Here is a 7,895-nt window from a genome sequence, read left to right as displayed (position 1 = left end):
GGGGGTGGAAATTACCTAGCTCTTCCTTCTGCCTGGAAAGCCCTGCCGCCGCCGCCTCCCCCCTCCCCCTGCCCCCAGATATCTGTAAAGGCTTGTTCTCTTTCTTCTGGCCTACACTCAAAACCAATTCACCAGGGGGTCTTTACTGCCCACCCTCACTAAAATTTCATCTCTTACCCTTCTGGAAACATTTTACACCATGTCCCTGCTCCATTTTTTCCCTTTAGCTCTTGTCACCTCATCGTACCCTTATTTACTTGGCTTACCGCCCGTGTCCCTACCAGTAGAAGCAAGCTCCATGCAGTTGGAGGTTTTTGTGTCTTTTGTTTGACAATTTATTCCCAGAACCTAGAACAGTGCCTAGAGCCTAAATATCTGTTGAAATTAGCATTAAAATGAAGAGACTTTTTTTTTCTGGTTTGTCAAGTTCCCACATCCCGGCATAGTACGGTCGTCTTATATGGAGGGACAGGAAGGGAGATCGGTCGGCACAGAGTACAGAAGGCATGACCGTGGCGAACACACTTTCCCAAGGTGGAGCTTGGCTCTTCCGTCACAGCTGCCTGCCTGGACGGGAGCAAGTCGCCACACCCCCATCAGGTCCAAGGAGGACTGGAGGAGAATGTGGTCATAATATGCAAATGATTCCTCTTGCACTAGTTCCTTCACCTGGGAGGAAGCAGAACACACACGACAAAGTTGGATGTTTTCCCATCCAGTTCTACCCCTGATGCTATAACACAAGGAAATCCTTAAGATTCTGGGCCAATTTATGGTGTTTCAATGTGTAAAACCTTCTCACTTCAAGAGCCAACCACGTGTGGCTGTCCTTTGCTTACATGCTATAAATAACCAAATTAACCCATCTAGAGGATGTGGGCCGCAGACACCAAGCTCGCAAAAAGAAAGGCTAGAACATTCCCAAGGATGATGGGATTTTAGCAGGTTTACAAGGTAAATGGCCAGCATTACAAAATAGCACTTGCCCTGCCGAGGACTACTGATTTCAGGGTCAGCAGAGGTGGGTTTCGATCTGCTTAACCCTAAAGTGAGACACAAGCAGCATTCTTACTGGATAGAGAACAGATTAAGGCCTGGCTCCAAGCCTGGGAATGTCCTGGTGAGCCGTTTAAATGACATTCTCGAGAAGCAGGTTCCTGTGGGGAAATGGAATTGGGAAGTGAGCTTCCAGACAGGTAAGCAGTTACCTGATTCCAGGTGGTCACTAAAGGGCACTTTGGTTTGGGGCAGTTGAGGCAGTGAACTTGGGCATCCATGATCTGGCTTCCAAAGTAGTCTTTCCGACAGGCCCTGCAGTGTACCTGCATATAGCTCAAGAAGCACCTGCCTTCACTGCCGAGCTTGGCCCAGAAACTGCTATGACATGGGTACACTCTTCTGTTAAAGCACCTTTTCTTCCGATTTTGATCAAAATCCAAGACTACTTGGATCAGGTTCAACAATCATGCCGTATCCTGCACAGCTCTGTTGTGCACATCTTCTTTCGGACTTTTTCAGAGCCAGCCGTTCCTCCACTGCGTGTTCCCTTTTGGGAGGGGCTGGGGCTGTCCTTCTCTGCATGTTTCCCTGAGCACCTACTTTGAGCTCAAAGAGGGGACAATGTTCAGGAATGCAGGGGTCCCTTCCTTAAGAAATTACATCCAGGGGCGCCTGGGTGGCTCAGTCAGTTAAGCGTCTGCCTTCGGCTCAGGTCATGATCCCAGGGTCCTGGGATCGAGCCCCACATCGGGCTCCCTGCTTAGCGGGGAGCCTGCTTCTCCCTCTGCCTCTGCTGCTCCCCCTGCTCGTGCTCTCTCTCTCTCTCTGTCAAATGGGTAAATAAAATCTTAAAAGAAATTACATCCAGGCTGACAGGACTGCCATAGACATGTGCATTCTTTGTATAGATTTTCTAAGTGCTTGCAGAGAGCAATTAGCTGTGGGAAATAAGGACACTGGGAAGTTTGGGGGAAAAAAAAAGAATATGTTCCTTTCAATGCCTTAGAACTTTAAAAACATTATTAGTTATTCCTGAAACTCTTCTAAAATGGACTTTGTCACTTCTGTGACATACTGTGCTGCAGAAGGAACTAATCATCTTATACCTCTGCTTAGAAATGTCTGCCTCAATAGCACATAAAGTCAAACGATACAAGAAAGAAACACCATAAAAACAAGACATAGGGTTGAAAGACTGTACAAGTGCAGATTTAGGACAATTTAGGTAAGAACTAGAGCAATGAGGCATTTTTCTTTATTTCTTTGCTTTATTTTAAAGTGCCTCTTAGGGGGCAACTGGGTGGTTCAGTTGGTTAAGCATCTGACTCTTGATCTCAGGGTCGTGAGTTCAAGCCCTGCCTTGGGCTCTATGCTAGGCGCGGAGCTTACTTAAAAAAATAAATTAAGGGGCACCTGGGTGACTTGGTTGGTTGAGCATCTTCCTTTGGCTCGGGTCATGATCTCGGGGTCCTGGGATGGAGCCCTGCATCATCGGGCTCTCTGCTCAGTGGGGAATCTACTTCTCCCTCTCACTCTTCCTCTGTGCTCTCTCTCAAATAAATAAAGAAAATCTTTAAAAATAAGAAATTAGGGCGCCTGGGTGGCTCAGTTGGTTAAGCGACTGCCTTCGGCTCAGGTCATGATCCTGGAGTCCCTGGATCAAGTCCCGCATCGGGCTCCCTGCTCGGCAGGGAGTCTGCTTCTCCCTCTGACCCTCCCCCCTCTCATGTGCTCTCTCTCATTCTCTCTCTCTCAAATAAATAAATAAAATCTTTAAAATAAAATAAAATAAAATAAAAATAAAAATAAGAAATTAATTTTAAAAATAATAAAATGCATCTTAGGGAGGAAAAAGAACAGTGTTGCTGATTCTCTGCAAGTCTGTCCATCTAGATACTCTGCAATAATTATTAGAAATAGAAAGGTAAAAAATACTGCTATGGTGCTTGCACCCATTACAAGCCCCCAAAAGAGTTTGACTATCAGAGGGAAAGCTCACATTCCTCAAGTTTAAGCAATCAAAGTATAAAGCATTTGATCCTTGGGGCGCCTGGGTGGCTCAGTCAGTTAAGCGTCTGCCTTCCGCTCAGGTCATGATCCCAGGGTTCTGGGATCGAGCCTCACATGGGGCTCCCTGATCAGCGGGGAGCCTGCTTCTCCCTCTCCCTCTGCTGCTCTACCTACTTGTGCTCTCTATCTCTCTGTCAAGTAAATAAATAAAATCTTTAAAAAAAATAAAGCATTTGATCCTTTCTTCCTTCGAAGCAGTCTGATCAATTTAATTTGGAAAGGAAATATGGAGGATTTTCCACTGGAGATTTTTTTTTTTAAGTTTTTTTTTATTCATTTGACAGAGAGAGACAGCGAGAGATAGAACACAAGCAGGGAGAGTGGGAGAGGGAGAAGCAGGCCTCCCGCCGAGCAGGGAGCCCGACACAAGACTCGATCCCAGGACCCCGGGATCACGACCCAAGCCGAAGGCAGACGCTTAATGACAGAGCCACCCAGCCGCCCCTCCACTGGAGATTTAAAATATTTCTCAGCAAAACAACTGTGATTAGAAAATGTTTTTTTAAGGTAAATGTATAAAAACATACCTCCCACAGGACAACTTCTTAAAAAATCTGATGATTTAAGATTAAGAAGGAATAAAAAAGAACAAAGGGGATAATGGTGGACTAGGTTATATCCAACTAACCTGTTTGCCAAAAACAATGATAAATTCTGGCAAAAATGAAAACTGTTTGCAGGCATTGGAGAGTGACCTACAGGAGGTAGAAATTGAAGGGGATCAGGCCACTGGAAGAAGGGAAACATTATAGGTCACATCCACATTTAGCAGGTTTGTTGCCCTGAACTAACCCCCAGGCTGTACGGCATGTGGCCACAGAAAGTGAGCAGAAGCTGCGGTCTCTATGGCCTTTGCAGGCAGAGGACAACATTCAGGGTAAGATTGGCTGTAAACGTAGAGAAAAAAATAGGAAAGGGAGGTTCCATGGGGAGTTCTCAAATCTGCATATAAACTTCTCTCAAATTCTTGAAAGAGTCTAAAATTGTACATGTGTGGGCTTAAAATCCAAAGTGCACAGGGGCAAAGCAACAACTGGAAGGTTAAAAGATAGGAGCCAAGAGTCCAACAGTGCCCACCGCCGTGAGACAGACACAGGAGTTTATTCAACCCAAGTTAGGGGCTCCAGACAAGACATCAGGATTCCCAGGGAAACCACAGAAAGGCCGCATTTTAGGATAAAAGAGCGCATACGAGGACCAAGAGATTCTCCCTAGAAAGGGAAAACTGAAACAGATATGTGCTAAAAAAACGATAAAATCTGGGGCGCCTGGGTGGCTCAGTCGTTAAGCGTCTGCCTTCGGCTCAGGTCATGATTCCAGGGTCCTGGGATCGAGCCCCGCATCAGGCTCCCTGCTCCGCGGGAAGCCTGCTTCTCCCTCTCCTACTCCCCCTGCTTGTGTTCCCTCTCTCGCTGTCTCTCTCTGTGTCAAATAAATGAATAAAATCTTTAAAAAAAAAAAAACGATAAAATCTGTCAGTAATATAACTACTTGCTAGAATAACCCATAACATGGTTTAGGGGAAAATAATAGAAAATCCAGACTATCGAACACATAGTTTCCACAATGGTCAGGGAATGAATGAATGAATGAATGAATGACTAATGAAAGTAAAACAATAACCCCCAAATTCCCCTAAATTGATCTGTATATTTAATGCAAGTCCTATAAAAAATCCCAGCAATGTTTGTTGCAGACGGAGGCTACCACATTCTAAAATTTATATGGAAGGGATGCCTGGGTGGCTCAGTCGGTTAAGCATCTGTCTTCAGCTCAGGTCATGATCCCAGGGTCCTGGGATCGAGTCCTACATCGGACTCCCTGCTCATCGGGAAGCCTGCTTCTCCCTCTTCCTCTGCTTGTGTGCTCTTGCTCTCTCCCTCTCTTTCTCTCTCTGACAAATAAATATATAAAATTTTTAAAATAAATAAATAAAATTCATATGGAAAAGCAATTGACCTAGAAGAGCTAAAATAACTTTTTTTCTTAAGTAGGCTCCATGCCCAACGTGGGCTTGAACTCATGACCCTGAGATCAAGAGTTGTACGTTCTACCAACTAAGCCAGCCAGGCACCGCAGAGCTAAAAGAATTTTGGAAAAGAAAATGAAAAGGGGTGGAATTATTCTACCAGATGTTAAGTTTCATTATGTACTGAATGAAATTTAGAAAGTATGGTATTGGCAGAAGGAAAGAAACATAGATCAATAGAACAGAATTGAGAGCCCAAACACAGACCCACACAAATATGCTCAAATGATTTTTGTCAAAGCTGCAAAAGCAATTAGAGGAAAGATAGACTTTTTTTTTTTTTAAAGATTTTATTTATTTATTTGACAGAGAGAGACACAGCGAGAGAGGGAACACAAGCAGGGGGAGTGGGAGAGGGAGAAGCAGGCTTCCCGCGGAGCAGGGAGCCCGATGTGGGGCTCGATCCCAGGGCCCCGGGATCATGACCTGAGCTGAAGGCAGACGCTTAACGACTGAGCCACCCAGGTGCCCCTAGACTTTATTTTTTTTTAAAGATTTTATTTATTTACTTGACACAGAGAGCGCAAGTAGGCAGAGCGGTAGGCAGAGGGAGAGGGAGAAGCAGACTCCCTGCTGAGCAGGGAGCCCAACATGGGGCTCGATCCCAGGATCCTGGGATCATGACCTGAGTCAAAGGCAGACACTTAACTGACTGAGCCACCCAGGCACCCCAAGATAGACTTTTTTTAAAAAAGGTTTTATCCATTTATTTGTCAGAGAGAGAGAGAGCGCGCAAGCACAAGCAGGGGGAGAAGCAGGCTCCCTGCTGAGCAAGGAGCTCAACGGGGGACTCGATTCCAGGACCCCGAGCCAAAGGCAGACACTTAACTGACTGAGCCACCCAGGTATCCCAGAAAGATAGGCTTTTAAACAAATGATGCTGGAACAATTGGACATCCATAGGCAAAAAACTGACCTTGAACTAGACCTCATATCTTATGCATAATCAACTCAAAATGCATCATGGACTTAAATGTAAAATTTAAAAACTTTAGAAAAAAAACCATAGAATAGAATATTTGGAATTTAGGGCTGGGGAAGAAAGACCTTCCCACTGTCTAAAAGAATTTAGATAGAGGACCAGATCCAGGAAGGGAGCATCACCATAGACAACTACATTATAATATGAACTACGGGGCGATAGGGAGGAAGTTAGCAAAGTCTGTTACAATTCTTCTCTTTGTCCCATTGTTTCTCTATAACCCATAAAGACTTATTTAGCAAACATTTACTCTTTCTATTCTTCCTGTGAATTGTCTTCCTTCCCTCTGAAGCCCCAGACTCCTAACTCCTCCTCCTTAGTCCAGAAAGACATTTATACCTCATTTTGCCTGACTTTGGAATCTCTCACACTTATGTGGGTTCTCCCTATATATGTAATTTTGATTCTCCTGTTAATCTGTCTCATGTCAATTTAATTCTTAAGACAGCGAAAAGTACCTTGAAGACTAAAGGAAACAGACTACAAAAACAATTTCAAAGTTCCATACACCTCACAAAGGTGGAAATGTTAGGTGAGAATTAATTATGCCTCGGGGATATCACACACATTCAAAATTCTTTAACTACCAAATGCCTTAGTCAATGTTCTATTGAGACATTTCTAACACCTCAGATTTTTATCTTCCTTTTTGTGGTCCTATTATGAAGGCATTGTATGGAATTTGTCACTAGTGGGGAGATGACTTTAACCTCAGGCTGGATTCTTCCCTGTGGTAATTCAAAAGACTTTTTCATTGGCTCAGTCAGTGATGGCTAATTTGTGGATCAGTAAGATCAAGGGGTGATTGTTTGAGATCATAGAAAAGCCTAAATTGTACCAAAGGATAATTTGAAAATACAAAACAAAAAAAGAATAAGAAGAAGGGCACCTGGGTGGCTCAGTCAGTTAAGCGACCAACTCTTGATTTTGGCTCAGGTCATGATCTCAGCGTCCTGGGATGGAGCCCCACATGGGGCTCCTCATTCAGTGGGGAGCCTGTTCCAGATTTTCTCTCTTTCCCTCTGCTCACCCCCCCCCATGCAAATGTGCATGCTTTCTCTCTCCTTGTCTCTCAGTAAATAAATCTTTTTATTTTTTTTTTTTTTTTTTAAAGATTTTATTTATTTATTTGAGAGAGAGAGAATGAGAGAGAGAGAGCATATGAGAGGGGGGAGGGTCAGAGGGAGAAGCAGTCTCCTTGCTGAGCAGGGAGCCCGATGCGGGACTCGATCCAGGGACTCCAGGATCATGACCTGAGCCGAAGGCAGTCGCTTAACCAACTGAGCCACCCAGGCGCCCAGTAAATAAATCTTTTTAAAAAAGAATAAGAAAAAAAGAAAAAGAAAACTCAGGGTGGGTTCATAGTTTCGCTGCATGCACAGACGGTAATTTGTGATGGAAAGGGGGCAGCAGAAGAGAGGTGGGGAGGCCAGAGAGGCAGCCTACAAAGCAGGCCCCCGAGACCAGGGGCTGGGCTCGCAGCCAGGGGTGCCCAGACCTGGGGAGGCCCAGGCCTCTCTGCTTTGTGGAGCAGGCCAGGCAAGCTCAGAGGAACAGATACCCTTAGGTTTGGGTGAGTTGATGTTCCCCTCCTCGGGCTTGCATTGTGCTCTCTCAGTGGGGCTCTGAAGGCAAAAGGAGCCACAAGACACAAACGAGGAAAAGCACATCACATTCTCATCCATTTACAAACTCTAAGCATGAATTTTGGAAGCAAAATTTCCCCATTTTTATTAAGATATAAGTGACATGCGGCCCTGTATAAGTTTAATGAGTACAGCATGATCATCTGACTTACATCTATTGTGAAATGTT

General features: G+C 44.6%; 1 pseudogene; it reads right to left on the bottom strand.

Moving 5' to 3' along the window:
• Positions 1 to 332: 332 nt before the first annotated feature.
• LOC118532889 (E3 ubiquitin-protein ligase RNF14-like) lies at positions 333 to 1,661 on the bottom strand (annotated as a pseudogene).
• Between the last annotated feature and the right edge of the window lie 6,234 nt (positions 1,662 to 7,895).

This window comes from Halichoerus grypus, chromosome X (assembly GCF_964656455.1).
Source record: "Halichoerus grypus chromosome X, mHalGry1.hap1.1, whole genome shotgun sequence".
NCBI lineage: Eukaryota > Metazoa > Chordata > Mammalia > Carnivora > Phocidae > Halichoerus > Halichoerus grypus.
This window is presented reverse-complemented; position numbering and strand designations above follow the sequence as displayed.